The sequence below is a fragment of the Ranitomeya imitator genome, chromosome 5 (assembly GCF_032444005.1).
Source record: "Ranitomeya imitator isolate aRanImi1 chromosome 5, aRanImi1.pri, whole genome shotgun sequence".
Lineage (NCBI taxonomy): Eukaryota > Metazoa > Chordata > Amphibia > Anura > Dendrobatidae > Ranitomeya > Ranitomeya imitator.
The window spans coordinates 526679875-526696834 of record NC_091286.1 but is presented as its reverse complement, the minus strand read 5'-3'; the positions used below and the strand labels follow the sequence as shown (position 1 = coordinate 526696834).

General features: G+C 43.2%; 1 protein-coding gene across 2 annotated transcripts in view; it reads left to right on the top strand.

Annotated features, from left to right (window-relative positions):
• RIMS4 (regulating synaptic membrane exocytosis 4) overlaps window positions 1-16960 on the top strand; it is a 399908-nt gene that overhangs the window by 234350 nt on the left and 148598 nt on the right. The gene's annotated exons all lie outside the window — the stretch shown is intronic.

The window sequence follows — 16960 nt, the reverse complement described above, 5'->3', positions numbered from 1 at the left end:
CCAGGTTTCCTCGCCATTGCTTCGATCTTCCTGCTCTCGTTTAGTAGTTGTTGGAAACTACACTGCATTAGGCCTACAAATTGGGTATGGGGTGTAGAGAGACGGTGTGTTACACTCCAAGGTGTTCCCCAGGTTTCCTCTCCATTGCTTCGATCTTCCTGCTCTCGTTTAGTAGTTGTTGGAAACTACAGTGCATTAGGCCTACAAATTGGGTATGGGGTGTAGAGAGATGGTGTGTTACACTCCAAGGTGTTCCCCAGGTTTCCTCGCCATTGCTGCGATCTTAATGTTCTCGTTTAGTAGTTGTTGGAAACTACACTGCATTAGGCCTACAAATTGGGTATGGGGTGTAGAGAGACGGTTTGTTACACTCCAAGGTGTTCCCCAGGTTTCCTCTCCATTGCTTCGATCTTCCTGCTCTCGTTTAGTAGTTGTTGGAAACTACAGTGCATTAGGCCTACAAATTGGGTATGGGGTGTAGAGAGATGGTGTGTTCCACTCCAAGGTGTTCCCCAGGTTTCCTCGCCATTGCTGCGATCTTAATGCTCTCGTTTAGTAGTTGTTGGAAACTACAGTGCATTAGGCCTACAAATTGGGTATGGGGTGTAGAGAGATGGTGTGTTCCACTCCAAGGTGTTCCCCAGGTTTCCTCGCCATTGCTTCGATCTTCCTGCTCTCGTTTAGTAGTTGTTGGAAACTACACTGCATTAGGCCTACAAATTGGGTATGGGGTGTAGAGAGACGGTGTGTTACACTCCAAGGTGTTCCCCAGGTTTCCTCTCCATTGCTTCGATCTTCCTGCTCTCGTTTAGTAGTTGTTGGAAACTACAGTGCATTAGGCCTACAAATTGGGTATGGGGTGTAGAGAGATGGTGTGTTACACTACAAGGTGTTCTCCAGGTTGCCTTTCCTGAGCTTCTATGTTCAGGCTCTCATTAAATTGTGGTTAAATGGAACAACTGCATTTGGCGTACTAGTTGGGTTGGGGCCTACTATCGGTGTCTGCCACTCCTTGCTGTTCTCCTGGTTTCCTGTCCTGAAATTCCATTTTCAGGCTCTCGTTAAGTAGTTGTTAATGTTAGACTGCATTTGGCCTACTAGTTGGGTTGGGGCCTACTATCGGTGTCTGCCACTCCTTGCTGTTCTCCTCCACTGAACAAAGCTGTGCCGCCTGTTTACTACGGTTGCCAATTTTGAACTGCATTTCGACTACTTACTGATTTGGGCCTACTCTCTGTGTCAGCCTCTCATTCCAGTTGTCCTCCACTGCAATGCCCCCTGGTTAGTCCTGTGTTACCAATTTTGAACTGCATTTAGCCCACTTTATTCTTTGGGCCTATATCTGTGTTTCCTCCTCATCCTGCCCATTGCCCAGCCAGTGATAGATGAGTCTGCTGGTACATTGACCCATAACTCTAAATTCCCCGTGCACGCTACACAGCAAGATTGTGACCCTGCTGAAAGTCAGGTTCCTCTTCCCGCATACCATACCACCTTACACGGGGACAAAGAGGAGGGTGCAGATGAAAGTGCAGGTTCCTTCATCAGGTGGGGGGAGGAATACTAGTTGGCGACGTCACTGGCACAGGGCCTCTCATAGTACGCAAAAGTGTTGCTGCCGGTGGGAGGCGCCCCCGCCGTGCAAACACACCGCTGTACTTTGAGGGGCCCTGTGCCAGTGCCAGTGCCAACGAGTAGGCCCCCCCTGCTTGCTCAGGATCACAGCACTTGCAAAGTTGAAATACTTTCCTCTCCCTGCTCCACTGCCGTGACGCGTTCCAGATTTCCTGGGCCCACTAATTACTTGAACCAGCCCTACCCCCCACAACTTTAGCCAAATGACCCACAATTTCAAATGCCTTTCAATTATTATAAGCTAAATTACGATTGACAAGCTTCAGTAAAAAGAAAGGATGTTTTTGCCATTAAAATGGGCAGTGTAGGTGTTTTCCTGGCCTCCACTCACTGCCGACTATGCTCCCCCATTGACTTGCATTGGGTTTCGTGTTTCGGGCGATACCCGACTTTTCGCGATAATCGGCCGATTCCACTCGACTCGACTTCTAAGATAGTCGGGTTTCGCGAAACACAACTCGACTCTAAAAAAGTCAGGGTCGCTCAACCCTAGTAGTAAGTAATGCAGAGTTTATGTAAAGGTTGTCTTTTGTATTCTTGAGTTTCGGGTGAATTGGAACTAATAGGCAAAGTTGTGCTTATGAAGTCAACCATTTTCCTTGGTCGTAGACGACCTGCCTGCTTCTTCCTTGTTAAAAAAAAAAAAAAAAAAAGGATGAGCTATTTTTTAGCCTGTCAGGTAGCGAGTAAAACAATAATTTTAGCAAACTGCTGCAATTTACAGTTGACGACATAACGCCATCTATTTCCCTGTCACTGCAGAAAGGAAGTCATTTTAACAATGTGCCTGTGTGGCAGCACGTTCAAAAGACGCAGTTTTAGTGACTTTAAATATCATCTGAAAATGAAATTAATTTTAGAATTTAAAAGGGTTTAAAAACCCCACAGGATTCTTCCAGCTTCTGGGTTATACATCTATACTATGCATCCAGTGAGAAGCTAATGCTTAGGCCAGGCTGCCATATTGGAATTCTGTTAGGACTTAAGTACAGTTCTGATGACATTCTGCAGGCGATGCAAGGGAAGCTGGTAAATTATTTTCTATTCACATGTAGAAGAAAAAAATAACATAATGAACCTTTGAGCAGATGCCACGAGAAGCCACAGATTAGCCACTCTGGGATATACAAGCCATGAACAGCATATTAATATTGGGTTTTATATATACAAGTATTGATAAGGTTTTCTGAGATGCCCGATAAGAGGATATTATTCTGCTCCACTGTTAAAACCAATGATGAGTCAATCGGTCATCATGATCATCTGATTGTTGGACTTGTATAGCTGAGGATAAAAGAGTTGGCAATATTTTGCTCTGAAAAACTACTTTTCAATCTCAGATGACACTATTAGGTCTATGTTGCACTGCCTGGTTTTATATATATTTCTCAGTTTTAAATGTAATATGAAACAAAACAGAATCAAAGCAACAGAGAAGATTAAACCCTTAACCCCCCCAAGCCTGTCATTTTATGAGTTACTAACTCTTGAACGCTTCAGTTGATCCCACTGATTCTGAGATTGTTTTCTTGTGACATGCTGCACTTCATGATAGTGGTAAAATTTGTTTGATAAGACTTGCGTTTATTTGCAAAAACATCAGAAAATTTGGCGAAAATTTAGCAATTTTCAAACTTTTAATTGTTCTGCCTTTAAACCAGAGTGTTATGTCACTCAAAACAGTTCATAAATAACATTTCCCACATGTGTACTTTATCGCAGCACGTTTTTTTTTATTAGCAATTTATAAGGGTTAAAAGTTGATCAGCGACTTCTCATTTTTACGATAAAATTTGCAAAAGCTTTTTTAAAGCACTATATCACATTTGAAGTGACTTTGAGGGGCACTACATGACACAAAATACCAAAAATTGATACCATTCTAAAAACTGCACTACCCAATGTGCTCAAAACCACATTCAATAAGTTTATTAACCCTTCAAATGCTTCACAGGAATTAATGGAATGTAGAAGGAAAAAATAAAAAAGAACCAATTTTTTAATTTTCACAAGGGTAACAAGATAAAATGAACCACAAAATGTTGTGCAATTTCTCCTGAGCTTGCCTATATGTCATATGGGGGGAAACTACTGTTTGGGCACAAGGCAGGGCTCCGAGAAGGGAAGGAGCATCATTTGATGTTTTGAATGCAAAATTTGCTGGAATCATTAGCAGACCCTATTTCGCATTTGCAGAGCTCATGATGTGCCAAAAGAGTGGAAACCCCCCCACAAGTGACACCAGTTTGGAAACTAGATCCCAAAAGGAACTTACCTAGATTTGTAGTGAGCTTCCAGTCCAGGCTGAGAACCACTGGGGAATGAGATGCTGAGAGCACAGCATCATTCACCAGTGGTAATCTCATCACTGGCATTTTCACACGGTCCTGAGGTCACTGCAGTTCAGCCCGGCCTCGATGAAGTCACCACCGGTGAATGATGCTGCACTCTCAGACGCTCATTCACCAGTGGTTCTCAGCCTGGATGGTCACATCTTGGTACCGTCCAGGTTGAAAACTAATTATCCCCCAGACATGGATTACAGCTTGGGACAGAATGACAGACAGGTATGGCATATTGAATTTTTTTTATTTTATTTTTATTACAGGAGATCGAGGGCTTCGGTGGAATTAGGCGAGGTCGTAAGCATGGTTTAATTGAGAATATTATATCTGTGCCCTTTTTTCAATTAAAGGATTTTATTCTGGCTGTATCTTTATTTAACATATAACTATAGGATTAGTAATGGAGAGGTGTCTTATAGACACCTCTCCATCACTAAGACGTGTGTCATGATCCAGACCGAGTTTTTCCTGGTCTGGTCATGTCAGGGGTTAACTTTTCTCTACCTCGTTCTGGCGTCAGGTCGGCTATTTCTCTGCGCTGCATCCTGCAGGTAGAGTCAGTTATATTTTCTACCTATGGCGTGAGTAGCTGACTCTGGTGATACCCTGGTTTGTGCTATTGTTTTTAGCTGACTTAACCCGTGTCTTTTCATTCCTCTCCTCCCACCCCGACTCTATATCTCCCTTAGTGTTTGGATTTCCCGGTATCTGATTTGGCTTTGGCTCTGACCTGATTCTGTTTCTGTTATTTTCTGCTTCTGACTGGGATTGACCTTCTGGCGTGTCTCTGACTCTGAGATTGATACTCCCCTTGGTGCTCAGTTACTCTCTGGTTTTAACCCAGCTTGTATGACTATTCTGCTGCAAACTGGTGGTAGCCTGCTGTGCTGCGGGTGTGTTCTGGGCTGTATTGCAGACCTCACTACAGTCTGCTGCCAATCTAGTGGAGTTTGAATTTACTTGCAGAGCTGCAGCTTGACACCATGGGTTTGATATCATTTGACAATACAAAGGTGACAAGGTCTCTAGTACCGTGAGAAAGTTGCACGGTGCAAAAGTTTTAAAATTTCCAAATTTTCTGCAAATTTCCATTTTTTTCACAAATAAACGCAAGTCATATCAGACAAATTTTACCACTATCATGAAGTACAATATGTTGTGAATAAACGTTCTCATATTCAGTAGGATCTGTTGAAGCATTCCAGAGTTATTACTTCATAAATTGACACTAGTCAGACTTGCAACACTTAGGTAAAGGAGTATGCCCCCAAAAATCAAGTTATCCCCTATTTACTACACTGCATGCAGAATTATTAGGCAAGTTGTATTTTAGAGGATTATTTTTATTATTGATCAACAACTATGTTCTCAATCAACCCAAAAGATTCATAAATATCAAAGCTTAATATTTTTGGAAGTTGGAGTGTTTTTTTTTAGATTTGGCTATCTTTAGAGGATATCTGTTTGTGCAGGTAACTATTACTGTGCAGAATTATTAGACAAACTTTAACCCCTTCATGACCCAGCCTATTTTGACCTTAAAGACCTTGCCGTTTTTTGCAATTCTGACCAGTGTCCCTTTATGAGGTAATAACTCAAGAACGCTTCAACGGATCCTAGCGGTTCTGAGATTGTTTTTTCGTGACATATTGGGCTTCATGTTAGTGGTAAATTTAGGTCAATAAATTCTGCGTTTATTTGTGATAAAAACGGAAATTTGGCGAAAATTTTGAAAATTTCGCAATTTTCACATTTTGAATTTTTATTCTGTTAAACCAGAAAGTTATGTGACACAAAATAGTTAATAAATAACATTTCCCACATGTTTACTTTACATCAGCACAATTTTGGAAACAAAATTTTTTTTTGTTAGGAAGTTATAAGGGTTAAAATTTGACCAGCGATTTGTCATTTTTACAACGAAATTTACAAAACCATTTTTTTTAGGGACCACCTCACATTTGAAGTCAGTTTGAGGGGTCTATATGGCTGAAAATACCCAAAAGTGACACCATTCTAAAAACTGCACCCCTCAAGGTACTCAAAACCACATTCAAGAAGTTTATTAACCCTTCAGGTGCTTCACAGCAGCAGAAGCAACATGGAAGGAAAAAATGAACATTTAACTTTTTAGTCACAAAAATTATCTTTTAGCAACAATTTTTTTATTTTCCCAATGGTAAAAGGAGAAACTGAACCACGAAAGTTGTTGTCCAATTTGTCCTGAGTACGCTGATACCTCATATGTGGGGGTAAACCACTGTTTGGGCGCACGGCAGGGCTTGGAAGGGAAGGAGCGCCATTTGACTTTTTGAATCAAAAATTGGCTCCACTCTTTAGCGGACACCATGTCACGTTTGGAGAGCCCCCGTGTGCCTAAAAATTGGAGCTCCCCCACAAGTGACCCCATTTTGGAAACTAGACGCCCCAAGGAACTTATCTAGATGCATAGTGAGCACTTTGAACCCCCAGGTGCTTCACAAATTAATCCGTAAAAATGAAAAAGTACTTTTTTTCCACAAAAAAATTCTTTTAGCCTCAATTTTTTCATTTTCACATGGGCAACAGGATAAAATGGATCCTAAAATGTGTTGGGCAATTTCTCCTGAGTACACCAATACCTCACATGTGGGGGTAAACCACTGTTTGGGCACATGGTAAGGCTCGGAAGGGAAGGAGCGCCATTTGACTTTTTGAATGAAAAATTATTTCCATCGTTAGCGGACACCATGTCGCGTTTGGAGAGCTCCTGTGTGCCTAAACATTGGCGCTCCCCCACAAGTGACCCCATTTTGGAAACTAGACCCCCCAAGGAACTTATTTAGATGCCTAGTGAGCACTTTAAACCCTCAGGTGCTTCACTGTTATGGCTGGCAATCAGGCAACACAGCGTGCAGTAATCAGCGCACATACAGAGATCTGGCAATAACCAAAAACAATAGGACGAGCTCTGAGACGTGGAATCTCTGTAGACTGCAGTACCTGATCTATCCTCACACAACTATAAGCAGCAGTGGATTGCGCCTATCACTACCTATGCAACTCGGCACTGCCTGAGCAGCTGACTAGCCTGAAGATAGAAATACAAGCCTGACTTACCTCAGAGAAATACCCCAAAGGAATAGGCAGCCCCCCACATATAATGACTGTTAGCAAGATGAAAAGACAAACGTAGGAATGAAATAGATTCAGCAAAGTGAGGCCCGATATTCTAGACAGAGCGAGGATAGCAAAGAGAACTATGCAGTCTACCAAAAACCCTAAAACGAAAACCACGCAAAGGGGCAAAAAGACCCACCGTGCCGAACTAACAGCACGGCGGTGCACCCCTTTGCTTCTCAGAGCTTCCAGCAAAAGTTAATAGCAAGCAGGACAGAAAAAACAGAAAACAAACTAGAAGCACTTATCTAGCAGAGCAGCAGGCCCAAGGAAAGATGCAGTAGCTCAGATCCAACACTGGAACATTGACAAGGAGCAAGGAAGACAGACTCAGGTGGAGCTAAATAGCAAGGCAGCCAACGAGCTCACCAAAACACCTGAGGGAGGAAGCCCAGAGACTGCAATACCACTTGTGACCACAGAAGTGAACTCAGCCACAGAATTCACAACACTTCACAAATTGATCTGTAAAAATGAAAAAGTACTTTTTTTTCACAAAAAAATTCTTTTCGCCTCAATTTTTTCATTTTCACATGGGCAGTAGGGTAAAATGGATCATAAAATTTGTTGGGCAATTTCTCCCGAGTACGTCGATACCTCATATGTGGGGGTAAACCACTGTTTGGGCACTCGGCAGGGCTCGGAAGGGAAGGCGCGCCATTTGACTTTTTGAATGGAAAATTAGCTCCAATTGTTAGCGGACACCATGTCGCGTTTAGAGAGCCCCTGTGTGCCTAAACATTGGAGCTCCCCCACAAGTGACCCCATTTTGGAAACTAGACCCCCCAAGGAACTTATCTAGATGCATATTGAGCACTTTAAACCCCCAGGTGCTTCACAGAAGTTTATAACGCAGAGCCATGAAAATAAAAAATAATTTTTCTTTCCTCAAAAATGATTTTTTAGCCTGGAATTTCCTATTTTGCCAAGGATAATAGGAGAAATTGGACCCCAAATATTGTTGTCCTGTTTGTCCTGAGTACGCAGATACCCCATATGTGGGGGTAAACCACTGTTTGGGCGCACGGCAGGGCTCGGAAGGGATGGCACGCCATTTGGCTTTTTAAATGGAAAATTAGCTCCAATCATTAGCGGACACCATGTCACGTTTGGAGAGCCCCTGTGTGCTTAAACATTGGAGATCCCCCAGAAATGACACCATTTTGGAAACTAGACCCCCAAAGGAACTAATCTAGATATGTGGTGAGGACTTTGAACCCCCAAGTGCTTCACAGAAGTTTATAACGCAGAGCCATGAAAAAAAAAAAAAAATTATTTTCTCAAAAATGATCTTTTAGCCTGCAATTTTTTATTTTCCCAAGGGTAACAGGAGAAATTTGACCCCAATATTTGTTGTCCAGTTTCTCCTGAGTACGCTGATACCCCATGAGTGGGGGTAAACCACTGTTTGGGCACACGTCGGGGCTCAGAAGGGAAGTAGTGACTTTTGAAATGCAGACTTTGATGGAATGGTCTGCGGGTGTCACGTTGCGTTTGCAGAGCCCCTGGTGTGCCTAAACAGTAGAAACCCCCACAAGTGACCCCATTTTAGAAATTAGACCCCCCAAGGAACTTATCTAGATATGTGGTGAGCACTTTGAACCCCCAAGTGCTTCACAGACGTTTACAACGCAGAGCCGTGAAAATAAAAAATCATTTTTCTTTCCTCAAAAATTATGTTTTAGCAAGCATTTTTTTTGATTCACAAGGGTAACAGGAGAAATTGGACCCCAGTAATTGTTGCGCAGTTTGTCCTGAGTATGCTGGTACCCCATATGTGGGGGTAAACCACTGTTTGGGCACACGTCAGGGCTCGGAAGTGAGGGAGCACCATTTGACTTTTTGAATACGAGATTGGCTGGAATCAATGGTGGCGCCATGTTGCGTTTGGAGACCCCTGATGTGCCTAAACAGTGGTAACCCCTCAATTCTACCTCCAACACTAACCCCAACACACCCCTAACCCTAATCCCAACTGTAGCCATAACCCTAAACACAACCCTAACCGCAACACACCCCTAACCACAACCCTAACCCCAACACACCCCTAACCATAACCACAACCCTAATTCCAACCCTAACCCTAAGGCTATGTGCCCACGTTGCGGATTCGTGTGAGATATTTTCGCACCATTTTTGAAAAATCCGCGGGTAAAAGGCACTGCGTTTTACCTGCGGATTTTCCGCGGATTTCCAGTGTTTTTGTGCGGATTTCACCTGCGGATTCCTATTGAGGAACAGGTGTAAAACGCTGCGGAATCCGCACAAAGAATTGACATGCTGCGGAAAATACAACGCAGCGTTTCCGCGCGGTATTTTCCGCACCATGGGTACAGCGGATTTGGTTTTTCATATGTTTACATGGTACTGTAAACCTGATTGAACACTGCTGCGGATCCGCAGCCAAATCCGCACCGTGTGCACATAGCCTAATTCTAAAGGTATGTGCACACGCTGCGGAAAACGCTGCGGATCCGCAGCAGTTTCCCATGAGTTTACAGTTCAATGAAAACCTACGGGAAACAAAAATCGCTGTGCCCATGCTGCGGAAAAACTGCACGGAAACGCAGCGGTTTACATTCCGCAGCATGTCACTTCTTTGTGCGGATTCCGCAGCGGTTTTACAACTGCTCAAATAGAAAATCGCAGTTGTAAAACCGCAGTGAAATGCGCAGAAAAACCGCGGTAAATCCGCCATAAATCCGCAGCGGTTTAGCACTGCGGATTTATCAAATCCGCAGCGGAAAAATCCGCAGGGGACCAGAATACGTGTGCACATACCGAAACCCTAACCCTAGCCCTAGCCCTAACCCTAACCCTAACCCTAACCCTACCCCTAACCCTACCCCTTCCCCTACCCCTACCCCTAGCCCTAACCCTAACCCTACCCCTAACCCTACCCCTAACCCTAACCCTAACCCTAACCCTATTCTAACATTAGTGGAAAAAAAAAAATGTCTATTTTTTTATTGTCCCTACCTATGGGGGTGACAAAGGGGGGGGGGGGTCATTTATTATTTTTTTTATTTTGATCACTGAGATATAATCTATCTCAGTGATCAAAATGCACTTTGGAACGAATCTGCCGGCCGGCAGATTTGGCGGGCGCACTGCGCATGCGCCCGCCATTTTGGAAGATGGCGGCGCCCAGGGAGAAGACGGACGGGACCCCGGCTGGATCGGTAAGTATGATGGGGTGGGGGGGACCACGGGGGGGATCGGAGCACGGGGGGGGAATCGGAGTGCGGGAGGGGTGGAACTGAGCACGGGGGGGCTGGAATGGAGCACGGGGGGGCTGGAATGGAGCACGGGGGGGTGGAACGGAGCACCGGGGGGGGTGGATCGGAGTGCAGGGGGGGTGATTGGAGCACGGGGGGGTGATTGGAGCACGGGGGGAGCGGACAAAAGCATGGGGGGGAGCGGAGCACTGGACGGAGGGGAGCCGGAGCAGTGTACAGGCCAGATCGGAGGGCTGGGGGGGCGATCGGTGGGGTGGGGTGGGGGCACACTAGTATTTCCAGCCATGGCCGATGATATTTCAGCATCGGCCATGGCTGGATTGTAATATTTCACCCGTTATAATAGGTGAAATATTACAAATCGCTCTGATTGGCAGTTTCACTTTCAACAGCCAATCAGAGCGATCGTAGCCACGAGGGGGCGAAGCCACCCCCCCTGGGCTAAACTACCACTCCCCCTGTCCCTGCAGATCGGGTGAAATGGGAGTTAACCCTTTCACCCGATCTGCAGGGACGCGATCTTTCCATGACGCCGCATAGGCGTCATGGGTCGGAATGGCACCGACTTTCATGACGCCTACGTGGCGTCATGGGTCGGGAAGGGGTTAATAAAAACCAAATATATAACATCTCACTTGATTATTTTCACCAGGTAAACCAATGTAAGTGCACAAAATATAGAAATAAACATTTCTGACATGCAAAAACAAAATCCTCCCAAAATTAGTGACCAATATAGCCACCTTTCTTTATGATGACATCCAAAGATTCTGTCAGTTGCTTGATATGTTTACGATCAACATCGCGTGCAGCCGCCACCACAGCCTCCCAGACACTGTTTCGAGAGGTGGATTGTTTTCCCTCCCTGTAGATCTCACATTTTATGAGGGACCACAGGTTCTCTATGGGGTTCAGATCAGGTGAACAAGGGGGCCATGTCATTATTTTTTCTTCTTTGAGATCTTTACTGGCCAGCATGTGTAGTAGCTGGAGGCATGTGGTGGAGCATTGTCCTGCATGAAAATCATATTTTTCTTGAACGATACCGACTTCTTCCTGTACCACTGCTTGAAGAAGTTGTCTTCCAGAAACTGGCAGTAGGTCTGAGAGTTGAGCTTCACTCCATCCTCAACCCGAAAAGGTCCCACAAGCTCATCTTTGATGATACCAGCCCATACCAGTACCCCACCTCCACCTTGCTGGTGTCTGAGTCGGAGTGGAGCTCTCTGCCCTTTACTGATCCAGCCTCTGGCCCATCAAGAGTCACTTTCATTTCATCAGTCCATAAAACCTTTGAAAAGTCAGTCTTAAGATATTTCTTGGCCCAGTCTTGAAGTTTTAGCTTATGCTTCTTGTTCAAAGGTGGTAGTTTTTCAGTCTTCCTTACCTTAGCCGTGTCCCTGAGTATCGCACACCTTGTGCTTTTTGATACTCCAGTAATGTTGCAGCTCTGAAATATGGCAAAACTGGTGGCAAATAGCATCTTGGCAGCTGCATGCTTGATTTTCCTCAATTCATGGGCAGTTACTTTGCACCTTTTTTGCCCAACACGCTTCTTGCTACCCTGTTGGCTATTGGCCATGAAAAGCTTGATTGTTCGGTGATCAAGCTTCAAAATTTTGGCAATTTCAAGACTGCTGCATCCCTCTGCAAGACATCTCACAATTTTGGACTTTTCAGAGCCCGTCAAATCTCTCTTCTGACCCATTTTGCCAAAGTAAAGGAAGCTGCCTAATAATTAAGCACACCTTATATAGGGTGTTGATGTCATTAGACAACGCCCCTCCTCATTACAGAGATGCAAATCACCTGATTTACTTAATTGGTAGTTGGCTCTCAAACCTGAACAGCTTGGAGTAGGACAACATGTATAAAAAGTATCATGTGATCGAAAATACAACTTGCCTAATAATTCTGCACGCAGTGTAGATAGAAGATAACTTGCTATTCACCGGATGTCCGATTACGGACCCTCTCTGCCCCCAAGACTGAGGTTAAAGAACTCTAAAGATTGGGGCTTTGCAGCCCTATCCAGAATTGACCGGTGGTGTGTGTAAACTCTGTTCTATTCCATTCATAATCTATGTGACTGACGGAAATAACTGTACTTGACAGTCCCAGAGACAATGAATGAAGTGGGACTGCAGAGCTCCGATTTGGGTAGGAAGTGCTAGGATAGTTTATTTTACTTGGTAAATTCTCTGTTTAGTGCTCCTTTAAGATGCACCCAAGGCAGGCCTCATGCAATTGTTGCAACGAGTCCTTCTTCTCTGCAAGTATATAGCCAGCAGAAAAAAACATCTCACCCTTTTAAAGTATCTTTCCCTCTAGAATCATAAATCCCTGTAATAACTAAAAGTTCAGTTGTTTTATTAAAGACTAACTATTATTTTAATTTTTATTTCATAAAAACTATCTTATCAGAGAAATCTGCTTCTTTCCCATAAAAGATTAATCTTTCACTCTCAATTCATGGGTAAAATCTATATTCAGTGAAGGAAGATTTTCACATTACTGATATATAGTGTATAACAGTTGGTGCTTTTAAAGGGAGCGATGAGCTGGAGGCAGAAACAGACATTCTACTGCAAGTTCCATAGAACTTTATTAGCACCAATTGTCATCTCCTATCTTAGTCATTGGAAAATCTGTATTCATTGAAGATTGATTTTACCTGAGATTTGAGAATTTTGAGAATGAATTACCAGTCCAGAAGAAGAAAGAAGTAGATTTATCTATTAAGATATATTAGGCTATGTGCAGACAAACGCATTTTTGATGCGTTTGCAAGGTGTTTTTTTCCGCTCGGAAATGGTCCAAAAACGCAATGGAATCCTTGTGCAAGGTAATTCAATGACAATCTTGAAGTGTTGTACACATGATCCGTAAATTTTCATCCGTATTTGCAGCATTTTATTTTCTGCAGCATGTCAATTCTTTTTGTGTTTCTGCAGCGTTTTTGACTCATTGACTTCAATTGAGTCAGTAAAATCTGCAGCAAAAACACAGGTGTAAAAAGGTTTGCGTATTTTGCTGCCAAAAATGCTGCAATTTGTCAAAGGGAAATGATGTCAGAAGGAGGAAGAGTGTATGGGTGAAGAATATGTGTGTGGGCAGAGAACGTGTGTGTGTCTGTGTATGGGCGGAGAACTTGTGTGTTTGTGTCTCTGTGTGTGGGTGGAGAATATGTGCATGTGTCTGTCTGTGTATGAGCGGAGAATATGTGCATGTGTCTCTGCTTGTGGGCGGAGAATATGTGCATGTGTCTCTGCTTGTGGGCGGAGAATATGTGCGTGTGTCTGTCTGTGTGTGGGCGGAGAATATGTGCATGTGTCTCTGCTTGTGGGCGGAGAATATGTGCATGTGTCTCTGCTTGTGGGCGGAGAATATGTGCGTGTGTCTGTCTGTGTGTGGGCAGAGAATATGTGCATGTGTCTCTGCTTGTGGGCGGAGAATATGTGCGTGTGTCTGTCTGTGTGTGGGCGGAGAATATGTGCATGTGTCTCTGCTTGTGGGCGGAGAATATGTGCATGTGTCTCTATGTGTGGGCGGAGAATATGTGTGTGTGTCTGTGTGTGGGCGGAGAATATGTGCATGTGTCTCTGCTTGTGGGCGGAGAATATGTGCATGTGTCTCTATGTGTGGGCGGAGAATATGTGTGTGTGTCTGTCTGTGTGTGGGCGGAGAATATGTGTGTGTCTGTGTGTGAGCGGAGAATATGTGTGTGTGTCTGTGTGTGTGAGTGTAGAATATGTGTGTCCCTCATCACTCTCACCCGGCCACCAGCAATACACTGACAGCAGGTGATCGCTCCCACAGTGTATCACTGAGCCACTGGAATTCATCAGCTGATCAGCTCCGGCGCTCTCAGTTACGGCACCATTGCGTGGGAAAGTTCTCACACAACTGTAGTGCCGTAAGTGAGAGCACCGGAGCTGATGAACTCTGGTGAACTTTCACGGCAGGGATACACTACAGGAGCGATTACCTCTTGTCAGTGTAACTGTCGGAGGCAGGGTAGAGCGATCATTTCTTCCGATGTGACTGTTCTACACATGAGATCACCTTGGGACACTCGGTATTAAATGGACTACATCTGACAAGCTAGTATTATATGCTGGTTGGTTTATTACTTTTTGATTGTTTGCAGGAGACGAGGGCGTCAGGGATCAGGCGTTCAGTAAGTATGGTAAATTAAGATTCAATAAAGGGGTCTATGTGATTATTTCAAATAAAGGACTTTATTCTGACTGTGTCTTTATTTACCATGTAACTATAGGATTAGTAATGGATAGGTGTCTTATTGACGCCTCTCCATTACTAACCAGGGCAGTAGAGTCGGAGCCCATTTTGGTGGAGTCAGTGTAAACTGGACCGACTCCGACTCCTAAAATATACAATAAATTGGGTACAGTAGTTCAATGCAGTTTATGTGGAATATTTTTGTAATAAGAATTTGGGAATTTTATTAAATGTGCGATAAATGTCTGTCCTATTCCTGATCTAAGGTCTAGACTTTTAGCTGAGTTGAATCTGTGCTGCAGTTTATGTTCATGATAGTAGTGAAACTCCTCCTATATAGATATGGGGAAAAGTAACAAACACACAGGGAAGGAAAGCTTACATTCATCTCAGAACATCTGGAGTGAACAGGAAAGTAGGATTAAGGAAGGTAAGTACTTCTTAAAGCATATCTAAACTTTCAATAAACTGGGGATAAATCAATAGTCCAGTATATGTTGTCTCTGTATGCTTGAAGTTTTAGCTTGTTTTATCTCTTAACTCATGTTTGGAGAAATTAGATGCTCTGATGACTTATATACACTATACATAGAATATAAGTGGAAAAACTGTTTTCTAACATCTCAACTTTGGAAATACAGTAACAGGATCGATGAGGACATATATATTTGTGTGTGTGTTCTGGAATATGATTCAGCACAAACATGCTCCCTCCCTCCTCCCCTCTTCATAGACTGTGGAGAAATATGATGTGAAGCTTTTAGTGAGCTGTTCTCTGAGACAAGCTTGTTCAGAGTAAAGATATCTAAAACATACTCAGGCAGTGATGAAAATGCTCCTTCAAGAGCTTTCAATCGAAAAAGACATTTACAACGCTGCCTCCCAGAAGTTTTCAAAGCTGTGATTGAAAAAGACCACAGCAGCACCAAGAAACCAGAGACCAGCACTTCAGGCAAAGGAGGAGGAAACAGCATCTCAAAAATTAGTTACAAGATACTTTGAAAGTGACAAAATACCTGTAATAATGACAGCAGATGTGTTTAAAAGATAGCTCATCAAGCTTGTTGTGAAGGACAGTGTACCATTATCATTATTTGCACGACCAGCTTTTACAGCTCTTAATGGAGAAATGGCTTGCAAACTTGGTGTTTCTCTGGAAACAGAAAGTATCAGAAAATTAGTCATTGAAGAAGCCCTTAACTGAATGGAAGATCTTAAAAAGACTCTCAAGAGCTGCTTTGTGTTTCTTAAAATGGATGACTGCACACTTCACAGAGTGAACTATTTTGCTATCAACGTTCAATATGTTTGTGACAAAAACAAAATTGTTACTAAGACGCTGGCAGTAAAACATACTAAAGCTCATTGCAAAAGAAAAGGGAAGTACAAAACCAAAAAGTAAAATTAAGATATTTTATTCACAATAGGTTAAAATCAAGAGTGGTCAGTATACAAAGGGAAATCAAACAGGGCAGAGTGAGCTCCAAGCAACCCATAACATAAATGATAATAACAATCATTTACAAATTTTATAATAGCACAATCTCTAAAGAAATTATGGATGAATTAGTCCCTGAGACCCCGGGCCACGAACGTCATGTCTGTATTTGCTTCCCAAATGAGTATAAGAGTCCTCTTCTTCATCATGGTTAAAGTGTAGGCGCTCGGGCAACCGATCAGCATGCATGAAGTTTTACATAATTATTATGTTGCATATATAGACTTTTCCGTCTCACTTTATGTCTATTTCTCTTATTTACAATGGTACATTATGTTAAGAGGATGTTTTGTGTACACTGAAATTTTCTTAGGGTATAATTTTGCTCCTCATGCATATTCACTTTATGTCACTATCACACTATACATTTTTGAAAAAAAATTTATCGGTCCTTTTCTTTTAATATTTTCACTATCAAGGTCATATATATTTTGTTATCCTTCATATTTATATTCATCGACTTGCTTTTCATAGAATCATCTTAATTTTTAACATTATACACCTTACACTGTTTCCCTCCCCTTTCCCCCTATTTGCTCTTCTTATTTGTTTAATATCATTACCTTTTGCCCACTACTTTCCTGTTTCCCATATGTATATACTTGCTATCGGGTTTACACTGTGTTATTTCATCTTCATTAGTACTTGTGCACACTTACACTGGTCCTCATACTATCACAGGCAGCGGAGTGCGCTTACGCCTGTCATCCTGACCGGGCTGCCATGGCTACGCGTCCTGTCGCATCCTTTCCCTCCCTCCCTCTGACGCGTCGGTGGTGGGCAGGAATTGGTGACGTAGGATGCCGGACCTGCCACTTCAGGTGTTGTGCCTGATGGACGCA